Consider the following 8,109-nt stretch of genomic DNA (forward strand, 5'->3'; position numbering starts at 1 on the left):
ACCCAGAATTGTTGAGGTTTTGTTTTGCATGCTATTTCCCCGACTTTGCAACTGCACTTCAGATATTCAACTATGGTGGGGGGGGGGGGGGGGGGGTAGAGGGAGGGGTGGGTAGAGGAGGGGTGGGTGAAGAGGGGGAGGGGTGGGGAGTGCGGGGAGGGGTGAGGAGAGGGAGCATGCAAAATGCAGGGACCAAACAGTTGCAATGCCTGAAGTACTGAGGAGAAGTAGAGAAAGCAACTGGATTGGGCATCCGCAGCTGGAGGGAACGGCTGAATGGAGAGCGCCGGAAGCGAGAGGCCGTAGAGAGCCGCGGGGAGCGAGCGTGCGAAGACCTTGGTGTCGCCGGGTCCAGGGACTGGCCGGTAAGTCTTTTGCTGTTGTGCTTATGGCGCATGCACAGAAAAAGGCCCTCCCCTTCCTCCCTCTCCCCCCAGCTCTCCCCCCCCACTCTCTCCCCTTCCTCCCTCTCCCCCCAGCTCTCCCCTCCCCCCTTCCTTACCCCTCCCTCTCCCTCTCCCTCCCCCTTCCTTACCTCTCCCTCTCCCTCCCCCTTCCTTACCTCTCCCTCTTTCTCTCCCCAGTCCCCTCCCCTCCCCTCCCTCCTTCTCTCCCCCCCTCCCCTCCCTCCTTCTCTCCCCCCTCCCCTCCCTCTTTCTCTCCTCCCCTCCCTCTTTCTCTCCCCCCCCTCTCTCTTTCTCTTCCCCCCTCCCCCCCTCTTCTCTTCCCCCCTCTTTCTCTCTCCCCCTCCCCCTCTTTCTCTTCCCCTCCCCCCTCTTTCTCTTCCCCCTCCCCCCCTCTTTCTCTTCCCCCTCCCCCCCTCTTTCTCTTCCCCTCCCCCCCTCTTTCTCTTCCCCTTCCCCCCCCTTTCTCTTCCCCTTCCCCCCCCTTTCTCTTCCCCTTCCCCCCCTCTTTCTCTTCCCCTTCCCCCCCTCTTTCTCTTCCCCTTCCCCCTCTTTCTCTTCCCCTTCCCCCCTCTTTCTCTTCCCCCCTCCCCCCTCTTTCTCTTCCCCCCTCCCCCCTCTTTCTCTTCCCCCCTCCCCCCTCTTTCTCTTCCCCCCTCCCCCCTCTTTCTCTTCCCCCCTCCCCCCCTCTTTCCCCCCTCCCCTCCCTCTTTCTCTCCCCCCTCCCCTCCCCTCCCTCTTCTCTCCCCCCTCACATCCCTCTTTCTCTCTCCCCCTCACATCCCTCTTTCTCTCCCCCCCCTCCCCTCCCTCGTTCTCACCCCCCCCTCCCCTCCCTCTTTCTCTCCCCCTCCCTTCCCTCTTTCTCTCCTCCCCTCCCCTCCCTCTTTCTCTCCCCCCTCCCATCCCTCTTTCTCTCCCCCCCTCCCGCCCTCGTTCTCACCCCCCCTCTCCCTCCCTCTTTCTCTCCCCCCCTCCCCTCCCTCTTTCTCTCCCCACTCCCCTCCCTCTTTCTCTCCCCCCTCCCCTCCCTCTTTCTCTCCCCCCTCCCTTCCCTCTTTCTCTCCTCCCCTCCCTTCCCTCTTTCTCTCCTCCCCTCCCCTCCCTCTTTCTCTCCTCCCCTCCCCTCCCTCTTTCTCTCCTCCCCTCCCCTCCCTCTTTCTCTCCCCCCCTCCCCTCCCCTCCCTCTTTCTCTCCCCTCTCCCCTCCCTCTTTCTCTCCCCCCTCCCTCTCCCTCTTTCTCTCCCCCCTCCCCTCCCTCTTTCTCTTCCCCCCTCCCCTCCCTCTTTCTCTCCCCCCTCCCCTCCCTCTTTCTCTTCCCCCCTCCCCTCCCTCTTTCTCTTCCCCCTCCCCTCCCCTCCCCTCCCCTCCCTCTTTCTCTTCCCCCCTCCCCTCCCCTCCCTCTTTCTCTCCCCCCTCCCCTCCCCTCCCTCTTTCTCTTACCCCCCTCCCCTCCCTCTTTCTCTCACCCCCTCCCCTCCCTCTCCTCCCTCCCCTCCCTCTTTGTCTCCCCCCTCCCCTCCCTCTTTCTCTCCCCGTCCCCTCCCCTCCCCTCCCTCTTACTATCCCCCCTCCATCTTTCTCTCGCCCCTCCCCTTCCTCTTTCTCTCACCCCTCCCCTCCCTCTTTCTCTCCCCCCCTCCCTCTTTCTCTCCCCCCTCCCCTCCCTCTTTCTCTCCCCCCTCCCCTCCCTCTTTCTCTCCCCCCTCCCCTCCATCTTTCTCCCCCCTCCCCTCCATCTTTCTCTCCCTTCCTCCCCTCCCTCTTTCTCTCCCTCCCTCCCCTCCCTCTTTCTCTCCCTCTCCCTCCCCCCCTCCCACGTCTGTACCTCTCCCTCTTTCTCTCCCCCCCCACTCCCCGGCACCGTTACCGCTGATCCCTCCGGCCCCCGCGCCGCTCTCCCCGGCCCGCTCCACTCTCTCACTCCGGCCATTGTATTCTGCCACGTGTTTGTTAGGTCTCATCTCTGTGATTTTTTGACCAGCGCCATCTTTAGTCCTGGCAGCTGCTCCAGTCGCAGGCTGTGACGTTTTCGTGGCACATGCTGTATCTGCGCATGTGCCAAAACAGCGCCACCCACCGATTGCGTAGTCAACAATTGCGGTCTTTTATTCACATGAACGGATTGCTCCGTGACAAGTTGAAATCATTGTACAGCATTCTATTAATCAAAACGCCGGAGAAACGCAGCGCAGTAAGTGATGGTGGTATAGTGGTGAGCATAGCTGTTTTCCAAGCAGTTGACCCGAGTTCGATTCCCGGCCATCGCAATCATAAATTGCAGGTTTACTTTATGTTGCAGTATTTTACAAACGAAAAGGTTTCAAAGCCTTGACAGAACTGAAGTTGATAAAATATTCTCATCATCCAATCAGATTCATTCTCCTGCTTGATCAGCGTCGCCCTGGAGCAAATTTGTTTCCTACAAGTGTTTCTCCAATTTCCTATTGAAATCATTGATTGTCTCTGCTTCCACCACACTTGTGGACAGACAGTTGCAGCAGGGAAAACAAAAAGTGCTTCCTCACATTTCCCTGCATCTCTTTCCCAAAACCATCAATCTGTGTCTCCTAGTCCTTGTACCATCAACTAATGGGAACAGGTTCTCCTTGTCTAACTTACCTACACCTGTATTAAATTTCCCCTCAATCCACATTACTGTGAGGAGAACAACCACTTACTTCGATAACACAATCCAGAGCCATCTATCCAAGCTTTTCAATAACAAAAGAATAGTTGTGTTGTAAGTAGTATAGATAGGAGCATAACATCAAGAGACTTTGATAGATCAACTGATTGTCTCTGCCCAACGCACCAGATTTTCTGTATCACCTGAACACTGCTCACCGCTGTGTAATGTTTAGAGTATTTTCATGGCTTATATTTATGCAAGAACTGCAATGTCAAAGTTGGATTGTAAAGCATGACGGTCATCTTCACTGAACTACGTCAAAATGTCATGTTGAGAGTGGTGTCAGTGTGGAAGATACACGTAGCCATAGGAAAAAAAAGGCACGTCATGTAGCTGGAGGGGGATCCACAATGTGGGGGCGATGGACCGTGACATATTTTACCTTTGTGACAAATAAGAACAACTAAAATAATAGGATTAATGATATGCTTTGTACATCAATATATTGAAGTCTGTTTGATCTGTTGCTTGCTTTATTATGAAATTTGTTTTCAAGGCTATACTTTGTTTAAACCTTTGTGTGAGAACAATGGGAGAGACACCAGCACTCCTTGCAGGGAGAGAGAAGAGATAAAGGCAGAATTACAGAAACAAATATCTGGGATCAGCAAGAATGTAACCTTTAGGATCTTTGCTAAAATAGAAAGAATCGGGAAGCATGTGTAATGTGTGTAGATTCAACTATTAACTAACTAGTGTCAAACAATGATGTCAACCTGGACCAATTAGGACACTTAGAACAATTCAAAACTAATATGGTAACATCCTTGCACCACAAAAAGGATAAAAGAAAGGGTGTTACAGGACATCGTCATCACACTTAGACAGGGGTCAACAGAAGATCGTTGGTACCTAAAAGGAGAAGATAGAATACAGTCAAGAAAACACAGCAAGGGATGAAGAAGGAGAGAAGTCCGTGCCGCAGCAAGCACAGAAACAAGAACGGGTGTTGTGTGTTGCTGAATATCTATTACCATTGTTAAGTATTAACTTTGTACATCTTAGTTAAGCCTAATAAACTCTCTGACTTGGTCACATAACTTGAGTTTGTACCTTGTAGGTCTATCTTGGTCAGGAATCTAAAGGTGAGACGGGTTGGGTATTCTCTGTCTCACCTCTGTTCAGGTAACATCTACCTGAAACTTACAGCTCCTTACTATATGCATACATTGCTATGTATTTTGTCCTCCTCAAACTTCGAAATTGTGGGCCCGTTAAAAAGTTTGTTCTCCGTACAGTTTTCTGTGTCACCTCACTGCATAGTTCTGCCCAGTAAGCAAAAAGGATCAGTTCACGACGAAACTCTCAAAGAAAAGCAAAATGCTGCGGATGCTGGAAATCTGAAATAAAAACAAGAAATGCTGGAAATACTCAGCAGGTCTGGCAGCATCTGTGTAGAGAGAAGCAGAGTTAACGTTTCAGGTGAGTGACCTTTGATCAGAATATTTGCAGCACTGTCTGTTTTTATTTCAGATTTCCAGCATTCACAGCATTGTGTTTTTATGAACATGAACGGATTGCTCAGCAACAAGTGGAAATCATTGTACAGCATTCTATTAATCAAAACGCCGGAAAAGCACAGTGCAGCAAGCGATGGTGGTATAGTGGTGAGCATAACTGCCTTCTAAGCAGTTGGTTCGGGTTCGATTCCCGTCCATCGCAATCTTAAATTGCAGGTTTACTTTATGTTGCAGTATTTTACAAACGAAAAGGTTTCAAAGCCTTGACAGAACTGAAGTTGATAAAATATTCTCATCATCCAATCAGATTCATTCTCCTGCTTGATCAGCGTCGCCCTGGAGCAAATTTGTTTCCTACAAGTGTTTCTCCAATTTCCTATTGAAATCATTGATTGTCTCTGCTTCCACCACACTTGTGGACAGACAGTTGCAGCAGGGAAAACAAAAAGTGCTTCCTCACATTTCCCTGCATCTCTTTCCCAAAACCATCAATCTGTGTCTCCTAGTCCTTGTACCATCAACTAATGGGAACAGGTTCTCCTTGTCTAACTTACCTACACCTGTATTAAATTTCCCCTCAATCCACATTGCTGTGAGGAGAACAACCACTTACTTAGATAACACAATCCAGAGCCATCTATCCAAGCTTTTCAATAACAAAAGAATAGTTGTGTTGTAAGTAGTATAGATAGGAGCATAACATCAAGAGACTTTGATAGATCAACTGATTGTCTCTGCCCAATGCACCAGATTTTCTGTATCACCTGAACACTGCTCACCGCTGTGTAATGTTTAGAGTATTTTCATGGCTTATATTTATGCAAGAACTGCAATGTCAAAGTTGGATTGTAAAGCATGACGGTCATCTTCACTGAACTACGTCAAAATGTCATGTTGAGAGTGGTGTCAGTGTGGAAGATACACGTAGCCATAGGAAAAAAAGGCACGTCATGTAGCTGGAGGGGGATCCACAATGTGGGGGCGATGGACCGTGACATATTTTACGTTTGTGACAAATAAGAACAACTAAAATAATAGGATTAATGATATGCTTTGTACATCAATATATTGAAGTCTGTTTGATCTGTTGCTTGCTTTATTATGAAATTTGTTTTCAAGGCTATACTTTGTTTAAACCTTTGTGTGAGAACAATGGGAGAGACACCAGCACTCCTTGCAGGGAGAGAGAAGAGATAAAGGCAGAATTACAGAAACAAATATCTGGGATCAGCAAGAATGTAACCTTTAGGATCTTTGCTAAAATAGAAAGAATCGGGAAGCATGTGTAATGTGTGTAGATTCAACTATTAACTAACTAGTGTCAAACAATGATGTCAACCTGGACCAATTAGGACACTTAGAACAATTCAAAACTAATATGGTAACATCCTTGCACCACAAAAAGGATAAAAGAAAGGGTGTTACAGGACATCGTCATCACACTTAGACAGGGGTCAACAGAAGATCGTTGGTACTTAAAAGGAGAAGATAGAATACAGTCAAGAAAACACAGCAAGGGATGAAGAAGGAGAGAAGTCCGTGCCGCAGCAAGCACAGAAACAAGAACGGGTGTTGTGTGTTGCTGAATATCTATTACCATTGTTAAGTATTAACTTTGTACATCTTAGTTAAGCCTAATAAACTCTCTGACTTGGTCACATAACTTGAGTTTGTACCTTGTAGGTCTATCTTGGTCAGGAATCTAAAGGTGAGACGGGTTGGGTATTCTCTGTCTCACCTCTGTTCAGGTAACATCTACCTGAAACTTACAGCTCCTTACTATATGCATACATTGCTATGTATTTTGTCCTCCTCAAACTTCGAAATTGTGGTCCCGTTAAAAACATTGTTCTCCGTACAGTTTTCTGCGTCACCTCACTGCATAGTTCTGCCCAGGAAGCAAAAAGGATCAGTTCACTACGAAACTTGAAAATAAAAGCAAAATACTGCGGATGCTGGAAATCTGAAATAAAAACAAGAAATGCTGGAAATACTCAGCAGGTCTGGCAGCATCTGTGTAGAGAGAAGCAGAGTTAACGTTTCAGGTGAGTGACCTTTGATCTGAATATTTGCAGCACTGTCTGTTTTTATTTCAGATTTCCAGCATTCACAGTATTGTGTTTTTATTAACATGAACAGATTGCTCAGCGACAAGTTGAAATCATTGTACAGCATTCTATTAATCAAAACGCCGGAGGTGCACATTGCAGTAAGTGATGGTGGTATAGTGGTGAGCATAGCTGGTTTTCAAGCAGTTGGTTCGGGTTCGATTCCCGGCCATCGTAATCATAAATTGCATGTTTACTTTATGTTGCAGTATTTTACAAACGAAAAGGTTTCAAAGCCTTGACAGAACTGAAGTTGATAAAATATTCTCATCATCCAATCAGATTCATTCTCCTGCTTGATCAGCGTCGCCCTGGAGCAAATTTGTTTCCTACAAGTGTTTCTCCAATTTCCTATTGAAATCATTGATTGTCTCTGCTTCCACCACACTTGTGGACAGACAGTTGCAGCAGGGAAAACAAAAAGTGCTTCCTCACATTTCCCTGCATCTCTTTCCCAAAACCATCAATCTGTGTCTCCTAGTCCTTGTACCATCAACTAATGGGAACAGGTTCTCCTTGTCTAACTTACCTACACCTGTATTAAATTTCCCCTCAATCCACATTGCTGTGAGGAGAACAACCACTTACTTAGATAACACAATCCAGAGCCATCTATCCAAGCTTTTCAATAATAAAAGAATAGTTGTGTTGTAAGTAGTATAGATAGGAGCATAACATCAAGAGACTTTGATAGATCAACTGATTGTCTCTGCCCAACGCACCAGATTTTCTGTTTCACCTGAACACTGCTCACCGCTGTGTAATGTTTAGAGTATTTTCATGGCTTATATTTATGCAAGAACTGCAATGTCAAAGTTGGATTGTAAAGCATGACGGTCATCTTCACTGAACTACGTCAAAATGTCATGTTGAGAGTGGTGTCAGTGTGGAAGATACACGTAGCCATAGGAAAAAAAAGGCACGTCATGTAGCTGGAGGGGGATCCACAATGTGGGGGCGATGGACCGTGACATATTTTACGTTTGTGACAAATAAGAACAACTAAAATAATAGGATTAATGATCTGCTTTGTACATCAATATATTGAAGTCTGTTTGATCTGTTGCTTGCTTTATTATGAAATTTGTTTTCAAGGCTATACTTTGTTTAAACCTTTGTGTGAGAACAATGGGAGAGACACCAGCACTCCTTGCAGGGAGAGAGAAGAGATAAAGGCAGAATTAAAGAAAAAAATGTCTGGGATCAGCAAGAATGTAACCTTTAGGATCTTTGCTAAAATAGAAAGAATCGGGAAGCATCTGTAACGTGTGTAGATTCAACTATTAACTAACTAGTGTCAAACAATGATGTCAACCTGGACCAATTAGGACACTTAGAACAATTCAAAACTCATATGGTAACATCCTTGCACCACAAAAAGGATAAAAGAAAGGGTGTTACAGGACATCGTCATCCCACTTAGAAAGGGGTCAACAGAAGATCGT

The 8,109-nt window shown here is 47.0% G+C and overlaps 1 non-coding gene across 1 annotated transcript; it reads left to right on the forward strand.

Annotated features, from left to right (window-relative positions):
• Positions 1 to 4,686: 4,686 nt before the first annotated feature.
• On the forward strand, positions 4,687 to 4,758 carry trnar-ucu (transfer RNA arginine (anticodon UCU)). The gene has a single exon. It is a non-coding gene; the product is annotated as a tRNA-Arg (tRNA).
• Positions 4,759 to 8,109: the final 3,351 nt, after the last annotated feature.

This window comes from Heterodontus francisci, chromosome 28 (assembly GCF_036365525.1).
Source record: "Heterodontus francisci isolate sHetFra1 chromosome 28, sHetFra1.hap1, whole genome shotgun sequence".
Taxonomy (NCBI): domain Eukaryota; kingdom Metazoa; phylum Chordata; class Chondrichthyes; order Heterodontiformes; family Heterodontidae; genus Heterodontus; species Heterodontus francisci.